Genomic DNA, 24,591 nt, shown 5'->3' on the forward strand with positions numbered 1-24,591 from the left:
CTAAGTGTTAATTGCTGGAGACAGGGGTAAAAACTGCAAGCATGGGTCCCAGTTTCCAAGATGGAGCGGTAATGTGGGCAGGGTAAGATGCTCAGATTTCAGCATGAGTTGACCTCAGGTAGACAGCCCTTTTTGATCAACAAATATTGACTGCAGAGCTGCTCTCTTCTCTGGAGCACAGAAGTTAAATATCAGTGCTTTTACAGAGACAGAAGCAGGGTTTATATATTAACAAAAAAGGAGAACGGGACTGTCTACTATTTTATAAATTCATTTTCCCCTCTTTTCCTCTCTTACCATTAGAAGGTTGTGTGCATGTGTGCTAAGTTGCTTCTGTTGTGCCTGAGTCTTTGTGACCCTGTGGACTGTAGCACACCAGGTTCCTCTGTCCATGGGATTCTCCAGGCAAGAATACTGGAGTGGATTGCCGTGCCCTTCTTCTGGGGATCAAATCCGCATCTCTCATGTCTCCTGCATTGGCAGGTGGGTTCTTTACCAGTAGCACCACTAATAGCTAAACAATCATTTGTCTTTATATACAATTGCTATAAATTATAACCTGGCCAGGACTGCAAGGCAGGTGTCTTGGTTCAGGATCATCCAATAAAATGAAAAATTCAGCTCTTCAGTCACACTGGGCACCTTGCAAGTGCTCAGTAGCCACATGTGACTAGTGGCTACCATATTGGACAGTACAGATACGGAACACATCCATTATTGCAGAAAACTGTTATTGGAAAACTATCTTGACTCTGTTAAAGCAACTGGAATCCCTTTTTAACCTCTGTGGCAGCAAATGGAGCATGTATGATGTAGAGTAACAGCAGTATTTGACAATGAATACCCTTTTTGGTCAACATAATTCTAATTCATTGGAGTATGGTTGCTTGTATTTTGTTTATAATAAGGAAATGACAAAAGATAAAATTCCCTTTCTCCAAAAATCTGAAAGTCTAAAGCCCCATGTTATTATTATTATTTTTTTTAATGTAGCAGGTCAGCAATATCCTTCAACATCTTCTAGAAGCCATAGTTAATGTCTAATAAAAACTACTGCAGATCAATCTGGAGACAAAAGTGCCAGGGTATTGAATTTATAGTTGCCTGCACTTTCTATTTGTGGATCTAAAATACAAATGTTAAAACAAAGTTTTCCTGAAAGGTATAAGTAAGTACAGCTAGCCTAGATTACTCCTAGAGGAGTAATCATTGCTACTACATTACAGCTCTCATTTTTCTTTGCTCAATCCTTCTTCCTTTCCTTCCTGTACAACATGAGGTGGGAAGAGGATGGACTTTAGAAGAGAGGCCCTGTGTTTGAATCCTGGCTCTACCATTGAATAGCTTTGTGCTCTTGGGTAAATATTGCATCTCTCTCAGCCTTCATTTCTGTCTCTATAAAAATGGGAGTAACAGTGCCTGTGTACTTAAATCACTCAGTCGTGTCTGATTCTTTGTGACCCCATGGACTGTAGCCCACCCAGCTCCTCTGTCCATGGAATGCTCCAGGCAAGAATACTGGGGTGGGTTGCCATTTCCTCCAAGGGGTCTTCCCAACCCAGGGATGGAACCTGCGTCTCCTGTGTGTCCTGCATTGCAGGTGGATTCTTTAAAGTTGAGCCGTCAGGGAAGCCCTAAACCAAGCATAGTGCCTAGAACCAGATTATCAGTCTCCTTTCTCTTCTCTTTCTGCTTTTGCTCCTTTCATTTTCTTCCCTTAAGTTTTTGTCATTGTTGTTCTTTGCTTTGTGTACTTATTTTTGTTAATATTGTTTCAGAAATCAGGTTATTATTGAATCTCAATTTAAATAAATACCTGATGTGTTGCTTTTCACTCTCATTTATGAATTGTGTATCTTTTTTACCCCATCAACCTACAGGAAAGGGCAAATGGGAACGATGGTCACTAAGTTGCCTTTTGGAAGAGGAAAGGGGAGTTGTTGAGAATAAATGGGCCTCTCCAACCCCAAGACTCAGAGCCTTTATACCTTATACTAATTGTATAATCTGATTATGACAGTTAATTTTAGAAGTCTGGTAGAATTTAATCTTGATTTCACTGAAACCAAGGTTTATTTTTACATTCCTCAAAGTAGTCAAAATTAACTTTTTAAAACAGGATAATGTTTGTAAAATTTAAAATGTTCCAAGCTTGCTTGCCAAAGTCAGTCAGTTTGGCAGTCAAATTGAGTAAAGGCCTATTTTATTAGTAGGACGTCTTTTAGAGACGTCTATATACTATAAATGAACCGATTTTAGAGTGTGCTATGCCTCATGGAATGCATTGCACAGTCTGTAATACATTTCAAAATATGAGCCTTGGTCATCTTTTACTTTAATAATAAATGTCAGGCAACAATACCCTCTTTATTTCTTAAAATTAATTAATATAACATTTTGGAATGAAGCAAATGAATTCTCCAATTGCCCCCTTTCTATAGTGTTCCTACTTGTTTAGCAGATTCTAGAGACTGAAGAAAAAGAGGAATGGTTCAGTTTTTTCTTTTTCATTAAAAAAAGTTTAAAAAGGTAAAATATTTAGCAAACAGCAAAACATAAAAGATATTGTTATGAATCAGTTATATCTCTAATTGCAGGAAAGAACCAACTGTACTACTGAATCTTCTTTCCAAACTTAAGTGGATTGTTAGGTGTAATTTAAGAGACTTTCTAGGGCTTCCCTGGTGGTCCAGTGGGTGGGAGTCCACCTTGCAATGCAGGGGACACTGGTTTGATCCCTGGCCCGGGAAGATACTGCATGCCACAGAGCAGTTAAGTCTATGTGTCACAACTCTGAGCCAGTGCTGTAGAACCCACGATCCTCAACTACTGAGCCCAGGCACTGCAGCTGCTGAAGCTCTCATGCCTAGAGCCCAAGCTCCACCACAAGAGAAGCCACTGCAATGGAAGGCTCACACACACAGTGAAGAGTCGTCCCCATTCACTGAAACTAGAGAAAGCCTGCGTGTGACAAGGAAGACCGACCACAACCAAAAATAAGTAAGGAAATCTTAAAAAGAAAGACGTAGAAAACATCTGAAAAAGGAAAGAACTTAACATTTGTAGGAAAATTTTCATTGCTATACTATGTTGTGGTCTTTTCAGCAAAATTTATTCTACAAAATTGTATCTTAAAAAACAAAAACCAGAGAGCTAGCTGCTTAGCATTTTAGAGTTTGAAATGCAGCCTAGTCTGGGACATATTTGGAACTCAAATTTTTATTGAATGACTTATTACCGTCTCCCCCCTGCCCTCAATTCTCAGAGCATCTTTTTTTTTAATTGTGAAAAGTTGATAAAGCTTAAATTTTTTAAAAACCTTACAAAGCCAGATTGGTCACTGCCATCAAGCCGTTTATTATTTAATAGAGAGATTGGGGCAAAAATAAACCACTGGCTTCCCCAGTGGTTCAGCAGTAAAGAATCCGCCTGCTATGCAGGAGACGCAGAGAGTGGGGTTCGATCCCTGGGTCAGGAAGATCCCCTGGAGGAGGAAGTGGCAACCCACTCCAGTATTTTTGCCTGGAAAATCTCATGCCTGGCAGGCTACAGTCCATAGGGTCTCAAAGAGTCAGACACAACTGACTGACTAAACAGCAACAGCAGCAACAAAAACCACAGTCTCTGAAAACCAGAATCAGAGTTCAGAGGGTTATGTGAGTCCCAAAGAGGAAGGCGGAGTCATAAGACAGCTGAGATAAGCAGCCTTGGGAGATGGAGTCTTTCAAAAATAAGACAGGAGACCAGTTGCCCAAAATGTGGGGAAGGAGGCTGGGAGGAGATGAGAGTGGGAGCAAGTGTGAGGGCAGCCTGGCAAGCAGCGTCCTCTGTCTGGGGAAGAGCCCAGAGGGGGCGGCACATTGTGACCATTGGGCTTATTTCATTTGACCTTTGGATAACAATAGGCTATAGTTTGTCAAAGACTGCTCCCCTGAAACAGTGGATTCTGAATGTTGTGGAGTCAACATAAAGGACTTGGGAAGTATCTGAGTACTTTATGTGCAGTGATGTCTATAATTCGATACCTTTGATGCACTGGTATTTCCTTAGGCTCGCTTGTTGAACTATTTCTTTAGTACTGATTTTGGGTACCAGCTACCAAGATGCCTAGCATTTAGCAAAGACTTGGAAATTGTTGAGTGAAACGAATAAATAATTGAACACCAAGCAAGTCCTTCTTATGTGGAGCTTGATTTTATGATGTTTAACTTTGATAATGAAAATCAGACACATTGATCTCCTGGAATAAGGTATTTCCCACACAGTGGCAAAGGTTTAAAACGTTTTGTTCCCTTAAAGACCCTATTTTATCAATTGTCAAGTCTCTTTGGGGGGATATCACCTCTGGTCCTTTAAATCCCCGCTCAGTGCATTGGTTTCTAACTTAAAAAAAAAAGATTACAGCCTCATTCATGAAGAAGTAAGAAAGGAAAGGTAGAACAAGATGGTGGAGGAGTAGGTGGACGTGGAGTACATCTCTCTCCACGGACACATCAGGAAAGCACCTTCAGACACAGAAATGCATGCAGAGCACCAGCTGAGAGCAGACAGGAGAACCTGACCAGTGGAAAGAGTATATAGCACCACACAAAGCTTGGTAGACAAAGGAACTAGGGGGGAAAACAGGAGTGTTAGTAGGACTTGACCTGTCCTCGGCTGGTGGGGAACTGAGGCAGGGGTCCTATCCCCACATCAGGGCAATTGTCTGAGTCAGAGATGAAACATTTAAGGCTGACAGTGAAACAGCTGATCTGTGGTAGCCTAAATGGAATGAGAATCAGACAGTCCTTGCCGCAGCCAAACATACCCAGGACAGGGATGCAGGTCCCCTGGAAGGTGCAGCAACTGGGAGCTGGAGTTTAGGGATTGTGGAGCAATCCCAGGGCGAGGGCTGCTGCTGACTGCAGAGAGACAGATCGAGAGGATGTGAGGGAGGAGATTGTGGTGGGAAATGCCTGTGGAGGAAAGCCAGGCAGCCATGGAAGCAAGGCAATACTGCTGAGTCACATGTAGGGGGTAGAGTCATCACCATAGCCTCTCTTTCCCCACATCTGAAGCTCAACAAGATAGGCTGGCCCATTGAAGGCCTGACTCACTGAACTACAGAGCAGGACCCTACCCAGGGGACCCCTTTAAGTGCCTGATGCACCACAGATCTACAGAGAAGGACCCCAGCCAGGGGGATCCCTCTATGTGCCTGAGTTGCCAAACAATGGAGAAGGACCCTAAGAATCCCTAAGTGCCTGAATAGTCAGAGCTACTGAGAAAGACTAGCCAAAGAGGCCTTCTGTTTGCCGCTACAAGAGGCTAGAAAAAAGACTCTGATAGGGTCATAACTCCTGGGGCGGAGGAAGTCCATGTCCCTGCACACTTGGCGCTGCAAGGATCCCCACAAGCCAAGCAGCTGCACCACCTTCACACTCAACTCTCACTGGGGCAGAGCTGCTGCAGGCAAAAAAAATCTTGCCTCTCTGCATGCAGGATCACTTCAGTCATGTCCAACTCTGCAACCCTATAGACTGTGGCCTGCCTGGCTTCTCTGTCAGGGAAGGGGGTTCTCCAGTCAAGCATACTGGAGTGTATTGGCCAGTACTGGTCACCATACTCTTCTAGAGCACTGTATTTCCTGCTGCCCCGGCCACCAACCCCCTGAGTACCTGGTGCTGCCAGAACCCCTGGGACCCAAGCAGCTGCACCGCCTCCACACCTGGCCCTCACAGGGGCAAACCCAAGTCCTCCAGGGCAGCCTCAGGAGTAAACCCCAGTGGACGACCCACATGCAGAGGTGGAAATAAAACCACAGTTGAAACCCAGGGGGAGCGTGGCTAAGGAAGAAGACCCAAAACCCTCCCACCAGCTGTACGAGCTACAGGTTAAATCCACACAATCAACTAGGCAGACTCTATGGAATATATAAAAGGCCATTGAGTGCTCCCACAAAAGAAAACGCACTAGTTCTGATAGCTGTGGACATTGGAGGCAAGAACACACAGGAGTGGGACCAGATTAGAATCTGAGCGGCCCCCACAGCAGGTCCGGAGATCAGCACGGTGTTGGAGGGCATCCTAGGGAGGAGAGGTGGCCTGTAACTCCCAGCAAGGGAAGGGGCTCTTGACAGCAGTGACTCAAGAAAAACATTTATTATTCTTATGTTTTGACTTGTTCTGTAGATTCTTTTGGATTTTTTTTTCTGTTTTTCCTTTTTTTTAACCTCTCTGTTGTAGTTGTCGATGTTATTGGCACTATAAAATCTAATTAAGCTTTTGAGTCTTGTTTTTTTCTTTCTTTTTTTTCTCAGCCACATTTTTTAGTGCTGTTATAAACCTCTGCTTCTACATTGGGCTTGTCAGTTCTGTGGAGTTTTCCTTTTTTTTCTTCTTTTCTCTTTTTTTAATTTTAATTTTTAAACCTATTATTTTTTTTTTCTGCATTTATTCCTTTGTTTGCTTTTCCTACTATTCTTTTCCCCTTGCAGTTAATCTTTAATGTATATAGATCTTCTTCATCTACTTCTATTTAAGACACTAATGAAAGAAATCAAAGATGACATAAACAGATGGAGAGATATTCCATGTTCCTGGGTAGGAAGAATCAATATTGTAAAAATGACTATACTACCAAATGCAATCTGCAGATTTAATGCAATCCCTATCAAATTACCAATGGCATTTTTCACAGAACTAGAACAAAAATTTTCACAATTCATATGGTAACACAAAAGACCCCAAATAGCCAAAGCAGTCTTGAGAAAGAAGAAGAGAGCTGGAGGAATCAACCTTCCTGACTTCAGATTATACTACAAAGCTACAGTCATCAAGACAGTATGGTACTGGCACAAAAACAGAAGTATAGACCAATGGAACAAGATAGAAAGCCAGAAATAAACCCATGCTCCCAAGGGTACCTTATTTTTGACAAAGGAGGCAAGAATATACAAGGGGGCAAAGGCAGCCTCTTCACTAAGTGGTGCTGGGAAAACTGGACAGTCACATGTGAAAGAATGAAATTAGAACCCTTCCTAACACCATACTCAAAGATAAACTCAAAAGGATTAAAGACCTAAATGTAAGACCAGAAACCATAAAACTCTTAAAGGAAAACAGGCAGAACGCTCAATGACATAAATCAAAGCAAGATCCTCTATGACCCACCTCCTAGAGTAATAGAAATGAAAAGAAAAGTAAACAAGTGGGACCTGATTAAACTTAAAAGCTTTTGCACAGCAAAGGAAACTATAAGCAAGGTGAAAAGACAACCTTCAGAATGGGAGAAAATAGTAGCAAATGAAACAACTAACAAAGGATTAATTTCCAAAATATATAAGCAGCTCATACAACTCAATATTAGAAAAACAAACAACCCAATCAAAAAGTGGGGGAAAGCCCTAAACAGGCATTTCTCCAAAGAAGACATACAGATGGCTAGCAAACACATGAAAAGATGCTCAACCTTTCTCATCATTGTGTGAGTGTGAGTGTGAAGTCGCTCAGTCGTGTCTGACTCTTTGCGACCCTGTGGACTGTAGCCCGCCAGGCTCCTCTGTCCATGGGATTCTCCATACAAGAATACTGGAGTGGGTTGCCATTTCCTTCTCCAAGGGATCTTCCCAATCCAGGGATCGAACCCGGGTCTCCTGCATTGCAGGCAGACGCTTTATCCTCTGAGCCACCAAGGAAGTTCTCATCATTAGAGAAATGCAAATCAAAACTACAGTGAGCTATCACCTCACACCAGTCAGAATGGCCATCATCAAAAAGTCTACAAACAATAAATGCTGGAGAGGGTGTGGAGAAAGGGAGTGCTCTTGCACTGTTGGTGGGAATGTAAATTGATACAGCCACTATGGAAGATGGTATGGAGATTCCTTAAAAACTAGGAATAAAACTACCATATGACCCAGCAATCCCACTCCTAGGGATATACCCTGAGGAAACCAAAAATGAAAGAGACACATGTATCCTACTGTTCCTTGCATCACTATTTACAATAGCTAGAACATGGAAGCAACCAAGATGTCCATTGACTGATGAATGGATAAAGAAGTTGTGGTACATATACACGATGGAATATTACTCAGCCTGAAAAAGGAGTCCCTTTGAGTCAGTTCTAATGAGGTGGATGAACCTAAAACCTATTACACTGAGTGAAGTAAGTCAGAAAGAGAAAGATAAATATCGTATTCTAACAGATATATGGAATCTAGAAAAATGCTACTGAAGAATTTATTTACAGGGCAACAGTGGAGAAACAGACATAGAGAATAGACTTATAGACATGGGGAGAGGGGAGGAGAAGGTCAGATGTATGGAAAGAGTAACATGGAAACTTACATTACCGTATGTGAAATAGATGGTTTAGTCACTAAGTTGTCTCCAACTCTTGCTATCCCGTGGACTGTAGCCTACCAGGCTTCTCTGTCCATGGGATTCTCCAGGCAAGAATACTAGAGTGGGTAGCCATTTCCTTCTCCAGAGGATCTTCCCAACCCAGGAATCGAACCTGAGTCTCCTGCATTGCAGGCATATTCTTTACTGACTGAGCTATGAGGAAAGACCCTAAATAGATAGCCAGCGGGAATTTGCTTATGGCTAAGGAAACTCAAACAGGGGCTCTGTATCAATCTAGAGGGGTGGGAGGGGGAGAGAGGTGGGAGGGAAGTTCAAAAAGGAAGGGATATATGTACACTTGTGGCTGGTTCATGTTGAGGTTCAACAGAAAACAACAAAATTCTGTAAAGCAATTATCCCTTCAATAAAAAAATAAATTAATTTTTTAAAAAAGAAAGGAAAGGTAGAGACCCAGTTCACTCCCACAGTGGCTCCTAAGCCTCTTTCATAAATGATTCTAGAGCCCTTTTGAGAAAGACAGGGCGGGGCCGGGAGACTCTGTGCCCAGGGAGAGTCAGCATCAGCCCAGAATAACCTTTCTGTTTGCTCAGCTCTAGCCACCTTCAGGATATTTGCAAATCTAGTAAAAGTGAGTTTATAAGCAATCAGCAGATCATAGAACTGATGGATGAAACATAAATTCCTAAATAATAGTTTGGACTTTTTTTGGTCCATATGTATTTTATGACTTAGAATAAAATGAGAGGATACAGGGCCAGATTTGATGCCTTAATCTCTGTGAATTTGCTAAGTTGTTGGTTTAGTTAAATCAGTTTATTTTCTCCATTTGAATGGTACAGGGCTCTGATGGTTATCAAATAGCTTGAGATTCAAGCATGATGCTTTCTACAGGAATGTGAGCAATTTACTGTTTCTAAACACTATTTTGTGTGTCTACTGAGAAGCAAGGATGGACAGTTAACACATTCATTCCTTCAGACCCTCGTTCTGTGCCTGTGGTCACTTGAATCTGCCCACCTCCCTCTGCCTGAAACACTGCTTTCATTATGTCACCGCTCTGCTCAGAAATCTTCCATGGTTTCCCCAAACTCCTTGGCCTGACATTGAAAGTCCCTTTAAAGGGATGGAGTGTGTTTTGTGGGGGAAGGAAGGGTAGCTCAGGGAGGAGGAATCTTCTAGCCCTGGTCAGGAAGAAGGTGACAAATCTCAGTGAATGAGATTACTGTATCAGATTTTTCCCCCTGCACTTTAGAAGCTTAAACAGAAATCTGATCAATGATTGCATCTCCATTTCTATTTATATTAATATGTAGCTGAGAACTAGACTCAGATAATTTTTTTGGTCCTGGTCAACACTAAATATTCTGGGTCTTTGTTTTTAGCTCTCTGTCATTGGCCACTCTTATTGGCTACCAGAAACTGAAACTACTTCATTGTAAAGCAGTCCCCAGGAGAGATTTATTTAAATGTATTATTTGATTGTTACAAGGTCTCCCTCTAATGCAGAATTAAACCCTACCTTGAGCTCCAAATTGTATTAATTTTTGTTTAACCTCCTTACCCGTGACCTCCATTTCCCAAAGCTCAGAATTCTGAGTAAGCAGCATTAGTATCTGGTGAGTATTTTGGCTTGAGGACTTTAAACTTCATTCCAGCATTCCAACCTCTTAAGTTAGTTAAATTTAATAAGATTTTTCTGGCTTTCTTATGAGCTTTTCTTGGATCTGCTATTAGTGATTATTATTCACATCTTATTAAGAAAAGTATATACTATAGTCTCATTTAGCATGTTTTGTTTCGGGGCTTATAGCAAGTCTGGCATGGAAAGGCTTGAGTTTAAGGGCAAGTGCTTTATAATTTAGTATAACTTTAAAATGTAACACATGGAGCTGTTCAGTTTATAACTCCAGCTAAACTATGCAAATTTAAGTTCATGGGCTGAGGAAGAATGTTTCTTTTAAGCAAAGATACTTTTCAACCGTTAAAAAAAATTTTTAATTAACCAGTTGTCTTTTTCAGAATGCTCATTGTTTTAAACTATTTCTTTTAAAATCATTCTTAGATTCCTCTTGGGGTGTGCATTGCATAGGACCAGAACCATGTGAAATTCTGGCCTCCAGTACTACAGGGACAAATGTATTTGAAAGTGGCAAGGGCGAAATGTGTCTGAAAATGAATTTCCCATACTCTGCTTCCCTCTTCTTTGAATGAACGGCAGAATAGCTGCCCTTTGACGACTGATCTGCCAGGCCTAGAACTCCACCTTTTTAAGAAGAAATAATTATTTAATTATATAAGAGGAAATTACCCCCCTCCCTGTTCTCACCCAGATCCGTATAACACAGTTCTTTTCTTATTTATTGCAATAACTGGGGAAAAAACAACATCATTTCTTTCTTGCTTATTAGGGCCAGGCTCTACTAATAAGAGAAAAATTTCTTTTTAACTTAAATTGGAACTCAAGCTGTTACATGAAAGTCTGATTCGTTCCAGCTTTATAGGGTTTTGAGTCTGAGTGGGACAGACAGGGAATATTGTACATTATGTACAAAGCATATTTTTCTTATGGAACATCACACAGAAATGCCTTTGTGGGCTGCCAGTCTCAATCACTAATTGAAGTGACGTCTAGTAGATCCAGTGAGTGGGCAGTTTCGCCTGTCAGTTTTCCCATTGGACTAACTTCCTTAAATATCAGATAGTTGTCTTTGCCAGCAAGTTTAGTAAAGTTAGCATGTGGATTTATAAATATGTGGAAATGCACATTTTTATCATTGTTCACAGCAATCTTTTATCACATCTCTGAGGTATTCCTAATGTCTCTAGGGAGAAAATTGAAAATTATTTAACATCTAAATTGGAGGTGAGTTTTTCTTAGCTAATCAATAGCCGCTGATGGCTTAAGCAATAGAAGGAGGTGAAAGATGGCAAAGGAAATTCAGCTGTAGGATTGCCTATAACCCATGGACATTTCTTCTGCCTTTGGCTGGCATGTTCCTGTCAGTTATCAAAAGAACATACATTTTTATATTCAAAGTGTAGACATTTATTATTAAAGGTAAGAATGGTCATAGTCAGGGGTCTAGATATATCTTGAGAGAGAAATTCTACATGGGTGTAAGTCTGATTTTAGTATCGCATAGTGCAGAAATTAATTTTTTTTCATTATTTAAAATAACTAATCTCAGGTGTTCTGTTTAAAAACCGTGATTTAAAAGAAAAACGATTCATCACTGAATAAAGTCTGTAAAATTTATAGAGTACACCTAAGCCGAACATTATACGTGTTTCATCACAGTTTCAAAATGGAAAGAGACGAAGAACATTTTGAAGAGGTGTATCTCCTTTTCTCACCTACAGATGTAGGCTTTGCATGGAAATATAATTACCTGTAAATTGTTTCTATATTACTGGAGTACTTGACTATATCTGACTGGTCCTGTAAGCAATTAAGAATATTTAGTTCTCTATCAACATTGCAATTTAGACTACATTTAATTCTTATTCTGCTATCACATGAGTGTCTCTTTTGTGTAATTTTATAAAGCAATCTTTCAAAGAATTTTTAATAGTAAGTTTTATTATTATTACACATATTCTAAAAGATTCCAAAATAATAATAGTCTCTGAATGTAAAGAATTTTTTTTAAATTGTGAATTGGAACTGATCTGGTCATGTGTTGTACCTGTATTTGGCGAAGAAACATGGACATTAATAGTATAAAGTCTCAATTAAATTTACAGTAGCAGTATTAATGATTTTACTGAACCCTTAACTATACACCAGACGTGGTGCTATATTTTACACATACTCTCTGATTTAATCCTGAAAACAACCCAAGGAATTCAGAGCTATTATTGTCATTTCCATTTTATAGATGAAGAAACTATGGTTAGAAAAAATTAAATAGTGTTTAAAAGATCAGTTCAATAGTTAGTGATAAGCAGTAGAGCCTGGAATTGAGTCCTGGTCTGTCTGATTGGGAAGCCTGTCTTCTTAGTCACATCTATGTGCTTCTCAAATGTAAGAGAGAATTTTGTTTTTGTTTTTACTGATTTTTTTTAGCAGTATTTCAAGAAACAGTTACTGAGTGCTAGCTACATAGTTGGATGGCATCACCGACTCAATGGACATGAGTGTGGGCAAGCTCCGGGAATTGGTGATGGGCAGGGAAGCTTGGCGTGCTGCAGTCCATGGGGTTGCAAACAGTCAGACATGACTGAGTGACTGAACTGAACTGAACTGAGCTATATAGTAAGCACTGTGCAGATTCATCCTTGAAACCACAGAGCTAAGATGGCACAGATCATAGATCACAGTCATGAGAAGCACAGATGACTTGCCCCGGGCTTTCCAAGTCCTTTTTAGATCACAGAAAGGACGTATTCACAGCAGTACCTTGTGCAGACCCCAAGGAAGAATCCTGCGTGATTTCTCCCATCTGTTTGTTACAGGTCCACTCATAGGGGGACACCCAGATGGTGCAGTGGTAAAGGAATCTGCCTGCCAATGAGGGAGATACAGGAGATGTGTGTTTGATCCCTGGGTCAGGAATATTCCCTGGAGGAAGAAATGGCAACCCCCTCCAGTATTCTTGACTGGAAAATTCCCTGGACAGAGAAGCCTGATGGGCTACAGTCCATGGGATCGCAAAGAGTCAGACACGACTGAGCGATTGAGCATACGCTCACAGGGGGACACACAGCAGGTACTTGGACAGGCTAGTAGTAAGAAATAGATTTTCCACATTTTAGGTATAACATTTTCTTTGTGCCTAAATCATATTTTCTAGTCTAAATGTCACACTCCATGCTATCATCCTCAGGATTTTGGATGCCTTTGCTCTGGCTCCCAGACTGCCAAACAATGCTCGCTATAACAAGATGGAAACTGTAGACCTTCCTTATTATGATTTCATGTAGTCTGGTATAACTCGGTCCTCACTGCTAACTCCTAAATATACTTTCTCCAGCAGCATTTTCCATGTGCTCTTCTATCTGTCATTTACTCAAACCATAGTTGACTCTCTCCACCCCTGATCCGTAGGCAGCATTACCGACCACTATATTATGAAAAGAGTGGAAACTTCTGTGGAGTGCACCTTTAAGATTAAAAGGGGGAACCTTGTAGTCAATTGCCTGGGTCTGAATCCTGCCTCTAACACTTACTGTGTGAGCTTGGGCAACTTATTTAACCTTTCTGTGCTTCACTTCCTTATCTATAAACTCTACTGCCTAGGATTGTTTTAAGAATTAAAAAATCTTTCAATATATGTCAGGGCTTCCCTGGCGGCTCAGACAGTAAAGAATCTGCATGCAACGCTGGAGACCTGGATTCAATCCCTGGGTTGGAAAGATCCCCTGGAGAAGGGAACTGCTACCCACTCCAGTATTCTGGCCTGGAGAACTCCATGGACAGAGGAATCTGGCACACTACAGTCCATGGGGCCACAGAGAGTCGGACACAGCTGAGCCACTTCCACTTCAATGTATGTCAAGTGTTCAGGACAGTGTTTGGCACGTAGCAAGGTTCTATAAATGTTGACTATTGGTTTGTTTTAAATATTAGTATATTTAATGCTTTTAGTTTGTATTACCTCTTTCCTTTTTAATGCTTTGCAGTCTAATTTATGCCATCACTCCTTTCCTGGCGGTCCTGGGGTCAGTGACCTCTTTTGACAAATTCATTTCTTCTCCTCCTTCCTTCAGTGGCTTGTAATTCCCATTTACTATTGCTTCTTCAGCTGTCCTCTTTTTTGCACTCTATCACTGTATGCTTTTCCTTCTTATCTAATGTGCTGTGACCATCCTGACCTCTCTCACTGTTGATGGAGACTCCTTTTCCACTCTTTCACATGACTGTCATTTCCATAATATCTTGCTCACTGTTTGTTTTTTTTTTTCATCCACTCTCAGCTGTTAAAAATTTCAGATCCCCATTTCCTGTCTGAGTTCTCACTGTAATGGATATTCCCATAGTTCACAGTAGCATGTAGGACATCTTTATTTAAATATCCTGCCAAAGTGTCAGAGGATGAGTACTGTATACTCCTTCAGTTGAAGCACTTGCACCCTAAGTAAGCATAGCCATTTACTGTAGATATTGTTGGGGAGAAGGCAATGGCACCCCACTCCAGTACTCTTGCCTGGAAAATCCCATGGACGGAGGAGCCTGGTAGGCTGCAGTCCATGGGGTCGCTAAGAGTCGGACACGACTGAAGTGACTTAGCAGCAGCAGCAGATATTGTTGACTCAGGAAAGATCTTGAACTTTGGAAGAAGCAGAGCAATAGGGGTTTTAGGACTAGTTTGCTGTAGATCAGTGAAATTCTGTTGCTCATCAAAGGCCATTTATAGGTAATCTAAGGTCTGTACCTTATAAGTCATTGGGACAGATATTTCTAAAACTTTCAAAAAGAAGTTGACTTATGACTCATCCAGGAGTTACCCATTTAAAATGTTATTGGAACTTCCTTTTTATATGTTTCCCCAAACTTGAGCTAACCTGAATCTTAGCTATCTAAGGTTCAACTTAAACTTTTGTCTTTGGCTATCTTGAAAAGGGATACTTTAGGCAAAACTTATCTGTGGTCATACAAGCCTGCGTGTCGGCTACTTCTGGTTGTGATTATTGATTGGAAGGGGCACATGCAAGCCTTTTGGGTTTCTGGGAAATGTTCTATGTCTTGATCTGAGTGGTGGTTCCATGGATGTAAAATCCATCATATTGAACACTTAAACTTTGTGTCTCGTATCAAAGAGTTGGTAAAATAGGAAGGGTTTAAAAGAATGACATAAGGGATTTAGGAATCTCTCCTTTTTAATTCTAAAATATCCTTTCACATTCTTGGCCAGTCCATATATACACTTGGAAGCAGAGATAACATTCTCTTAAATTTTATATTCCCGATTATGCATTGGGAGAGAGGTTGGAGGTTAGGAGGAAGGCTTAATAACAGCTACCATACTCACCTCCTCCCAGCAGAGTTTCTTAATAAACCAAGCTCCACTCTGAGCTGCCACCTTGCTGTTTAAATATGTATGTTTTTTCCTCTTGATTTGAAGATAGTAAAGTTAAGCTGCATTTTTGAACTTTTACATACTTTTATTTTATTTTTAAATTTTATTTTATATTGGAGTATTAACCATGTTATGTTAGTTTCAGGTATACAGCAAAGTGATTCAATTATACTTATACATGTATCTATTCTTTCTAAAATTCTTTTCCTGTGTAGGTTATTACAGAGTATTGAGCAGAGTTCCCTGTACTATACACTAGGTCCTTGTTGGTTATCTATTTTGAATCTATGAGCTACATTTTTATTTCAGAATCTGAAAAATGGAGTCTTTTGTGACATGCTCACATTCTTGCACACATCTTGCCTTATTTGCTTCCCCACTTGCATCTTCTGTCAGCCTTCCATCTTCCTATTTTGGTATTTGAAAGTAGAAATTGCATTTTTACTTTTTACTGCTCAAAAGTGCTTAGCAGACTGGAATTTCTCGGGTGGAGAAAAGATAACAAAATGAATGATTTAATAATGCTGAGAAAATCAAGGGCTGTCCTTGGACAGTCTTCCTTAGGGAAGGTAATAAAGCATCTTTCCCAGCCTTCTGCCAAACATTTCATGATAGAGGTAAGCCAAGATTATAAAAAGATTTGTTTTCCATGTGGAAGAGACAGATTTAGGGCGAGGAAGAAGGAAAAGAAAGGGTGTTTTTAACATTTATGACAAGAGAGAGCCCTTGGATTCTACATACGTAAGCCTTTTCCTCCAAAATACTTCAACCTATGACATAAGTCAGGTTCTGGGAAAACTTACTGTGCTCAGTTGACTTAAAATTGAATGTGAGTTTACTTTGCAAGAAATACCTGTGCACAAGGAAAGCATAGGGGAAACTTGCTGTAATACTGCCCTTGAGGTTCATGCAGTTGTCTTGTTATGAAGTTTTTCCAAATGAGCTGTAATTTCCTTTAGAATCTTTGTTCTAGACTATCATTTAGCATGTGTATGTCATCGAAGGGTTAAGTTTCCTATATTTGGTTGGGGACCCATTTAAAAATCTCTTTCAATCTTTCACTAACTGAAATTGTTTTCAAATTACCAACGCAAGAATAATACTATGAATCTATTAATTCTTCAAAGGAAATTAGGATTTCCTAAATATATTCCATCCTGGGACTTCGGCTGTCTTGAAGCCAGAGTAACTAAAACATTGTGATTCTATGGAAATAATTGGACCAAATAGACCCTAGTACGTGTAAAACTTTAAAACTCCTTAGAAACTCAATGGGCTCCTGGCTTCCACCTAACCCCTATTCTCAAACAGGGCCAGACCCAAATTCTTATCATCTGATCATAGGCAACCCTCTTTCAGGAAATGAAAGAGCTCTGTATTTGTGTTTCTCTCTCAGCCCAGTTTCTCCGCATCTAGCTAACAAAATGGGTGCCAACTAACCAGGAGATTTCCATTACCACTATGATAGTCCTGGAAGGCTGAGCCAAGCTCCACATGTGTCCCCACTGATAAGTAACCCAAGAGAACAACCGTTACTAGATGGCGCCAGACCGTGTGCTGGGGTGGATTTGGGCGCTCCAGCCAGACCGTGGACATCTGTCTCCCAGCTGAACAGGTGTACCATGCTCAGCTTATTATTCTCAGTTTCAAATGCCATATACTTTATAAAAATGAATTTTTGGACTCTACTTTTCCCCTTGAAGTGAGACCCTGTAGAAAATGATAATTGAAGCATCACAAAATAATAGGCCTGGCCTAGATTATCAGTAAGTAGAATTGGAAAAAACTGACATCTGGATTAAGCATAATTCTTTAATTATAAAAGTAGTCACCCAAATTACAAAGGAAAACACAGCCATTGAAATTTTTAGAACGCATGTCAAAAATCGTGTTAAAAAATGTATCACAAACTAGGAAAATTTTGATGTTTCAGAGCTTTTATACTCTTTCATAAATAAGTAGGAAAGATATATATTAATATAAGCAAAAGAGACATAAAATAATATGTTAATGTGATTACAGCTATATGCATATGTTAAATGAATTTGGGGAATGAAACATTATACAGCTACTAAACTCATGTTTTTCCTGTTTTTAGAAGGTTTTAATTATTGATACATGGGAAAGACTCATAATCAAAAGTGGTAACACTTCATGCATCTAGTATGATCCTAAATGTGTGCATAGTTAAGGTGTATATTTAGGCACAAAGGAAAAAATACTGAAAGGAAATAGGTCAAAAAGAATTACAGAGGTTAGATTGGTATAGTAAGAATATGGCTGATTTTTGTCCCTTCATAATTTTCTGCATTTTTCAGAATTTTTTGAAAAAGTGTGTGTTTGTTTCATAATCGGAAAACAAAGCTAACATTAAAGCAGAAGATATGTCTCCTCAGAATAGCTCTTTTAACTTGAGCACTTTGTCATGCGTGTTCTTCTGGTAAAATGTATTAGGCTGGTGAACTAGGTGGTTCCTCACCACTTCTTAACCACCAGCATCTTCGATAACCTGGCATGATTCCCTACAGTGTTTTCTTCTTCCTTTGACACATACTAGCAAAAATGTGTTACTGGCATCACAGTTCATCAGTCTTCATGTTCATTAACCCGGAGCACCCTGCCCCATCCTCCTACCTACTCCCTTTTTTCCTTAAACTGTTTATCTAGCTATTTAGAAAGCCAGTCTCTCGAGCTATTCACATAAGGAGCCAGCAATCATTTTAAAACCTAAGTTCATTCTTACCTATGTTATGGGGAGGGGTGTTGTTTTTTAATTGATTATTCACATGAAGTATTTCAACATGGGAATTTTGATGAGGGTAACCTGGCTTCCCAACTTTTGGCATGGTAGAGTATTGAAATACTTAGGTGATAACTTGGATTCTCTGAAATTCCACATGAGCATACAATAGAATTTCACAGCAGGAAAGGACCTTAGAAATAACTTAATCCAACTCTCTTTCAAAGATGAGGAAATTGAAGCCAGAGAAGTTAAAGCTCAAGATTAATCCCCCAAGTTAGTAACAGGTCTTCTTACTTCTCGCTGTGGTCTTATTAATACATTATTCTTAGAATAAGTTCCTCAACCTGGTTTAATGGTTTTTGGTATGATAGGTTTTGGGGTTGCAGACAGAATCTGCACCATTATGAACTGAATACAGCACCAGATCACCCTCACACCAGAGTGGAAAGAGGCCCTCAGCACAGCCTGAGGACACATGGTCCCATCATCCTGGGGGTTTCCTCATTTTTCTTCAAAAATTATCGTTTCTTCTCAGTCTAATTCTTTTAAGCATAGTTGATTTTTTTTTTTAACCTTGACTTTGTCTAACAAGACTCTTTTCCTGCCAGTATTATTTTTATAAAAACTGTGTTGGAGTTTTGCTTTGATCTCTTTTAGTAAAGCTTCTAGACCGTTGAGTTATATAAATGTAACTTTTTAAGTTAAAGGATAAATATGAGAAAATTTAGTTAAGGAAGAAAAATCAATTTCACTATATGTTGTTCTGAAAAGCATAACTAAAGAATTTCTATAGTAGTTGAGGGAATAGTCTATCCTCCTGGCCAGTAAAATGAAGATATCACAACAGCTGCAAGGTATTGGTTACACCGTTGGAATTCATTTTGATACAGTGGATTTTTATTATTTTTTTAACTTCCCCACCCTCCCCGCAAAGTTTTTGATAGCAGGTGTGACTTTTAACCTTCCAAACTCAAACTTGTTTGGTACTGAATAATTTTGTGGGGGCCAAAATAATTCAGAATATATGGGAAATAAATTTAAGAAAGATTAATAATCTTCTAACGTGGAGTTTGAATACCTTTTGCTCAGTGTAAGATCTTTAGTTCTTACACTGAACAAAATGCAGATGTGTTACACTAAAAATTGAAAACCAGCAATATTGGAGAAAATAATTGGCAGGTTTTTGGATTATGATTATGTTTATACTTTTGATCTCCAGTCTAATTGATGAAGGTCTTGTCCTATTAATAAAATATTAATAGATAACTTATTTTCAGGAATGCAAAGAGACCTCACTGAGGTTTTAATTAACATACAAACTCTTATTTGTATACTTTGTAATAAAAATGCCAAACATTTTTACTTTTTTACAGATAGTGAAAGTGAAAGTCACTCAGCTGTGTTTGACTCTTTGCTACCCCATGGACTGTAGCATGCCAGGCTCCTCTGCCAATGGAATTCTCCATGCCAGAATACTGGAGTGGGTAGCCATTCCCTTCTCCAGGGGATCTTCCCACTCAGGGATCAAACAAAGGTCTCCTGCATTGCAGGTGAATTCTTTACCATCTGAGCTACCAGGGAAGCCAAGATCCATAAAATTTTGAAAGTGGTGAAATGTTTGTGTAACTTACCTTGATGAAAGTAAAAAAATGTATTTGTTGAATCAGGCTTAATGGAAACTTCTCAAATATACGTAAAGAACTATGCCCTCAACTTCCAGACTAACCTTTTGGACAACCCCTTTGTGTTGTAATTCAAATTATCTCTAGCTTCATTTCAGTAGGTACTGCAGCAACTTTTAATTCCTTATGTAGAGATAAGTGAAGTTTTAGGCACTTCTCATTGTACTTAAAGTTCATCATTATGTATATTGAATAAATATTAATGGGCTTCCCTGGTGGCTCAGATGGGAAAGAAACTACCTGCAATGCAGGAGAACTGGGTTCTAAATAACTGAGAGTATGAAAGTGTGTTATACATAGAAGATATAAATTTATCCAAAAGTTCACCAGAGTTTTCTTCGTGTAATATATATTTTTTAATATTATTGAATATATAATTACATATTAACTACATCTATATATTTTATATTAATAACATAGATAATAAATATGTAATTAATAACAATTATATAATAATTTATGTTTTGTTTTTCCAATTTTTATTTACTTTTAATTAATTTTATTGACATATAGTTGATTTACAATGTTGTGTTGGTTTCTGCTGTACAGAAAAGTGAATCAGTTATACATAAATATGTGTGTGTATGTGTGTGTGCTTAGTCACTCAGTTGTGTCCGACTCTTTGCAACCCCATGGACTGTAGCCCACCAGGCTCCCCTGTCCGTGGGGATTCCCCAGGCAAGGATTCTGGAGTGGGTTGCCATGCCCTTCTCCAGGGGATCTTCCTAGCTGAGATCTAACACAGGTCTCCCGCATTGCAGGCGGATTCTTTACCGTCTGAGCCACCAGGGAAGCCCATAATATCCACTCTTTTTTAGATTCTGTTCCCATTTAGGTCATTAGAGCATTGAGTAGAATTCCCTGTGTTATAGAGTAGATTCTTATTAGCTATCCATTTTATATATAGTAGTGTGTATATGTCAATCCCAATCTTTATTATATATTACATAATAATGTATTTATGACAATAGATCCTCATATTTTGATTATGTATGTATAAGATTCTTAGAGGCTTTCTGAATCATTAAAGGAAGATTAAACTCTTCATTATTTCTTTTTCGCCCCACACTGTACACCTAGAACACTACACTAGCTCCCAATCTGGTCCAGTAGCGCTCTGCACTATTCCCTCATTAAGTCCTGTTGCCGTTGCTCACTCTGCTACGGGAAGGTGTCTGGCACAGGACTTAGTACTGTTTGTTTCCAAGGAAACTGTGCCTCCTATTTATCTGTCTGAAATCTAACTATCCTTGAAGACCTAGTTCAAATTCTATTCATGTCGAGTTCAGTTGCTGTTCTTTGTGGAATACTCTGTTCCAGTATTATCTCCCCTACTCAATATTTTGTACTATGCCTTTAAGTTTTTATTATTTTCTAGTACTATTCTCTAATTGCTTCTTGTCTGAAAGTCACATTTTCCTGGCAGATTGTCCTAAGCAGTGGTTCAAGTTCTGACTGTGTAGGCTCTATTCCAAGACCTACTGAACCAGATCCCTGAGGACCCTGGAAATCGCTTTTTTAAATAAGCTACCCAGGTGATTCCAGTGAAGATCAGATTACGTGGTGTCATTTAAACTGTGCAGTTAATATTTGAATTGAACAAAATTAACTGTAGATTTTGTATTAAATGTATTTTGTTTTAAGTTCTTTGATAATTTATGATCTGTGTATAGTGTTAGCTATTTTCATCTAGTATATAGTTAGCTGGGATGTTTTCATCCTTCCTAAAGTCTATGTCAATGAGAGAAATTTTCAAATAAAATATTTCAGTCATGTGTACCTAAATGAGTAAGTATGCAATTTCTCTCTGTAAAGTTCTCTCCCATTTCTTTGTAACTGTACAACGAATATATGAATACGTTCTCATGAAGGATTCAAAAATATAAAGTAAAACTCACTCTTGATTCCTTCTCTCATGGTAAACAAGGATATTGATTTGCCATGTTCCCTTCTGAATTTTTACATTTACATATTTTATATAGTTTTTCTCAAAAACGCCATATGAAATTATATTGAACTCTCTCACTTTGTCTTGGCGCCCTTTCTATATCAGTATACACCTGTGTAAGTGTACCTCTGAGAATTTGTTCTGTGCAGTGTTCCACAGTATAGATGCACTACCATTAATTAAGCATCCTTCTATTAATAAATGGGCCTTTAGGTTGCTCTCACTTTTTTCCTTACTGTAAACCATACCTCAGTGAACATCCTTGCAAATGCACGCTTATGAACACGTACCATTTGCTCTTAAATAAGATCTTGTTCCGCCCTGCTTTCCATTTTGGTTCACAAGCAGTATCTCATAACCTCCATCAGTGTACTCTTTTCCAGGTTGTGGCCAAAAGTACAGGATCAAGGCAGAAAATTCACATTCTAGACCTGGCTCTTCGTTGACTTTCTCTGTAACCTTGTACCTTTTTCTCCTTTGTTATATGAAAACAAAGATTAGAGGGAAGACTTTTAGAGTTTCCTACAGTTCTAACAATTTCTTGTTCTAATTAGGCTTGCGCGTATGATACCATTTATTTTTATTATATTCAGCCAGTAGCAAGTGCCGTTTGAATCTTGTAAAGTAAATCATAAAGGTTCACTATGCTTATGAACAAAAGCACAGTACACTTTAGTCTTCTGCATTACTTCCTTACTGATGCGTAAATGCCATTTCCGGACGAGCTACTAGTAATGTGGTGGTGCTGGTAGTGGTATTAACAGTAATGGTAGTAGTAGTAACAGAAAACTATTACTCACAGAGTCCATTCTTTGTATTATTCATTTCTCACAAATACTGAGAAATTAAAGGACTTGTTCAAGATCGTTCAACTAATGAGTTTCATTGGTTTAGACTTTAGCTCACATTTTTTAATACAGGCATATATATTCTTTTTCAGATTCTTTTCCATTATAGGTTATTACAAGACATTGAATGTAGTTCCCTGTACTATCCACTAGGACCGAGTTATTTATCTGTTTTAACTCACATTTTTTGATTACTAAGTTCACCTGTTTTCTTAAAGACAGTTGCCTCATACTCAAATATTTAATTTCTGCTAATTTCTTTTTTAACATTTATAAAGAGATGTCTATTTATTACATGCTCTCTAAATATTAGTCCACATCCAACCTTTTCCTTGCTCTCCTCGTTTATTTGTTTTAAGATTTTTTTATGTAGACCATTTTTAAGGTTTTTATTGAATTGGTTACAATATTGCTTTTGTTTTATGTTTTGTTTTTTTTTGGCCCCAAGGCATGTGGGATTTTAATCCAGGAGATGGTGATGGACAGGGAGGCCTGGCGTGCTGCGATTCATGGGGTCGCAAAGAGTCAGACACGACTGAGCAAATGAACTGAACTGAGGAGGGATCAAACTCGAACTGCCTGCTTTGGGAGCAGAGTCTTAACCAGTGGACTGCCAGGGAAGCCCCTCTCCTAGTTTATATTTTTTATGGTAGTGGGACTCTGGTCAGTTACAGCAGTTTGAGATGTCAAAGTGACCAGTACTTTTGAGTCAACATCTCTCGAGCAGTCAGGACATGGGTTATGCAAGTAGTTGCGGTTATTGTTACCTTTCAAATCACTCGACACAGACCATAAACATTTAGCTCTGGTGCATGAAGATGAATTAAAGGCCAAGCTTAGCTTGTCTACAGGGTATCTGTTTCATCTTCACGTTAGACCCCAAGCGTGCCAGTGATGATTCATGGAAATACTTAGTGATGAAGACTGGTTTTGTTTGTGTTGGAAATCTTTTAAAGAATGCTTATCAAAGTGTGGATTCTTTATTTTCAGATACTTTCTCCGTAACATGCCAGCATTGAACTGAAGTTATTAATTGCAGAATACCCCTTTTACAAAAAGGCAATGTGGCACAATCCTGTGGGACTAAAATATGGAACTACTGAGACTAAAATATGCTACTTTGAGCATTTTTTAATTTAAATTTGGTTACTACCATAAAGTGGAAAATGTATTTCCTTCACAGCATTTTAGTTGTTCAGAAATATACAGAACTCTTTTTTGCCACAGCTTTGGTTTTCCTGAATGCTAGGAAGAGCTATTTGGAATTTGTGAAACTTGATACTGTCCCTTTCTAAGTTGTTACATTAATTCTGCAGTTACCTCAACAATTGAGCTCTCTAGATGGGTGGAATGTTTTCATGTTTTAGCAGTCCCATTTCCCTCACCCTACAATCTGCCATTCTTTTCCCAAAATGTATCAAAAGAAAGAGGAACAGTGAGGGAAACCAAGAAACAGACCATTTGTAGCTTTTCTACATTCCTTCCTGTTTCCTATTAACTTTTTCCCTCCCATACTTTTTTTAATGACCTTTTTAAAAGATCTTCCTTCTGTATTTCCCCAACCCCCATTGTCATGATTACCCTTCTTTGTACCCCCCACCCTCCCTTCTTCTGAGAACTCTACACTCTTGTTAGTTGGTCCCTTGACCAGTATATGTGCACATACCACAATTCACTGGTCATCTGAGCTGGAGCCAAGGTTCTCAACTGCTATTACAGATCTCAAATGTGAAGTGCCAGAGGCAATTAATTACTTAGCATGAGTACTGAGTTTGCAAATGCTTTATTTCTTTTTTTGAAAGAAGAGTTGAATTTAGCTCTACAATCATGTCACTGTTACCCAGTCACATACAGAAATATTTTCTTGAGTGGGAGAGAGAATGACACTCCAGCTGGTCATCTGGGGATTGTGCACAACCCAAGCTTATTTACAGTACAGCCTGCAGAAGTTGTGTCGTGGAGCCTGCAAATGTCATCCACCTTGGGGCTTTTTCTCAGCAGAA

General features: G+C 39.0%; 1 protein-coding gene across 6 annotated transcripts in view; it reads left to right on the plus strand.

Annotated features, from left to right (window-relative positions):
• The window catches only part of DISP1 (dispatched RND transporter family member 1), a 221,730-nt gene that overhangs the window by 169,408 nt on the left and 27,731 nt on the right, over positions 1-24,591 (plus strand). The window lies entirely within an intron of this gene.

The sequence above is a fragment of the Bos indicus x Bos taurus genome, chromosome 16 (assembly GCF_003369695.1).
Source record: "Bos indicus x Bos taurus breed Angus x Brahman F1 hybrid chromosome 16, Bos_hybrid_MaternalHap_v2.0, whole genome shotgun sequence".
Taxonomy (NCBI): domain Eukaryota; kingdom Metazoa; phylum Chordata; class Mammalia; order Artiodactyla; family Bovidae; genus Bos; species Bos indicus x Bos taurus.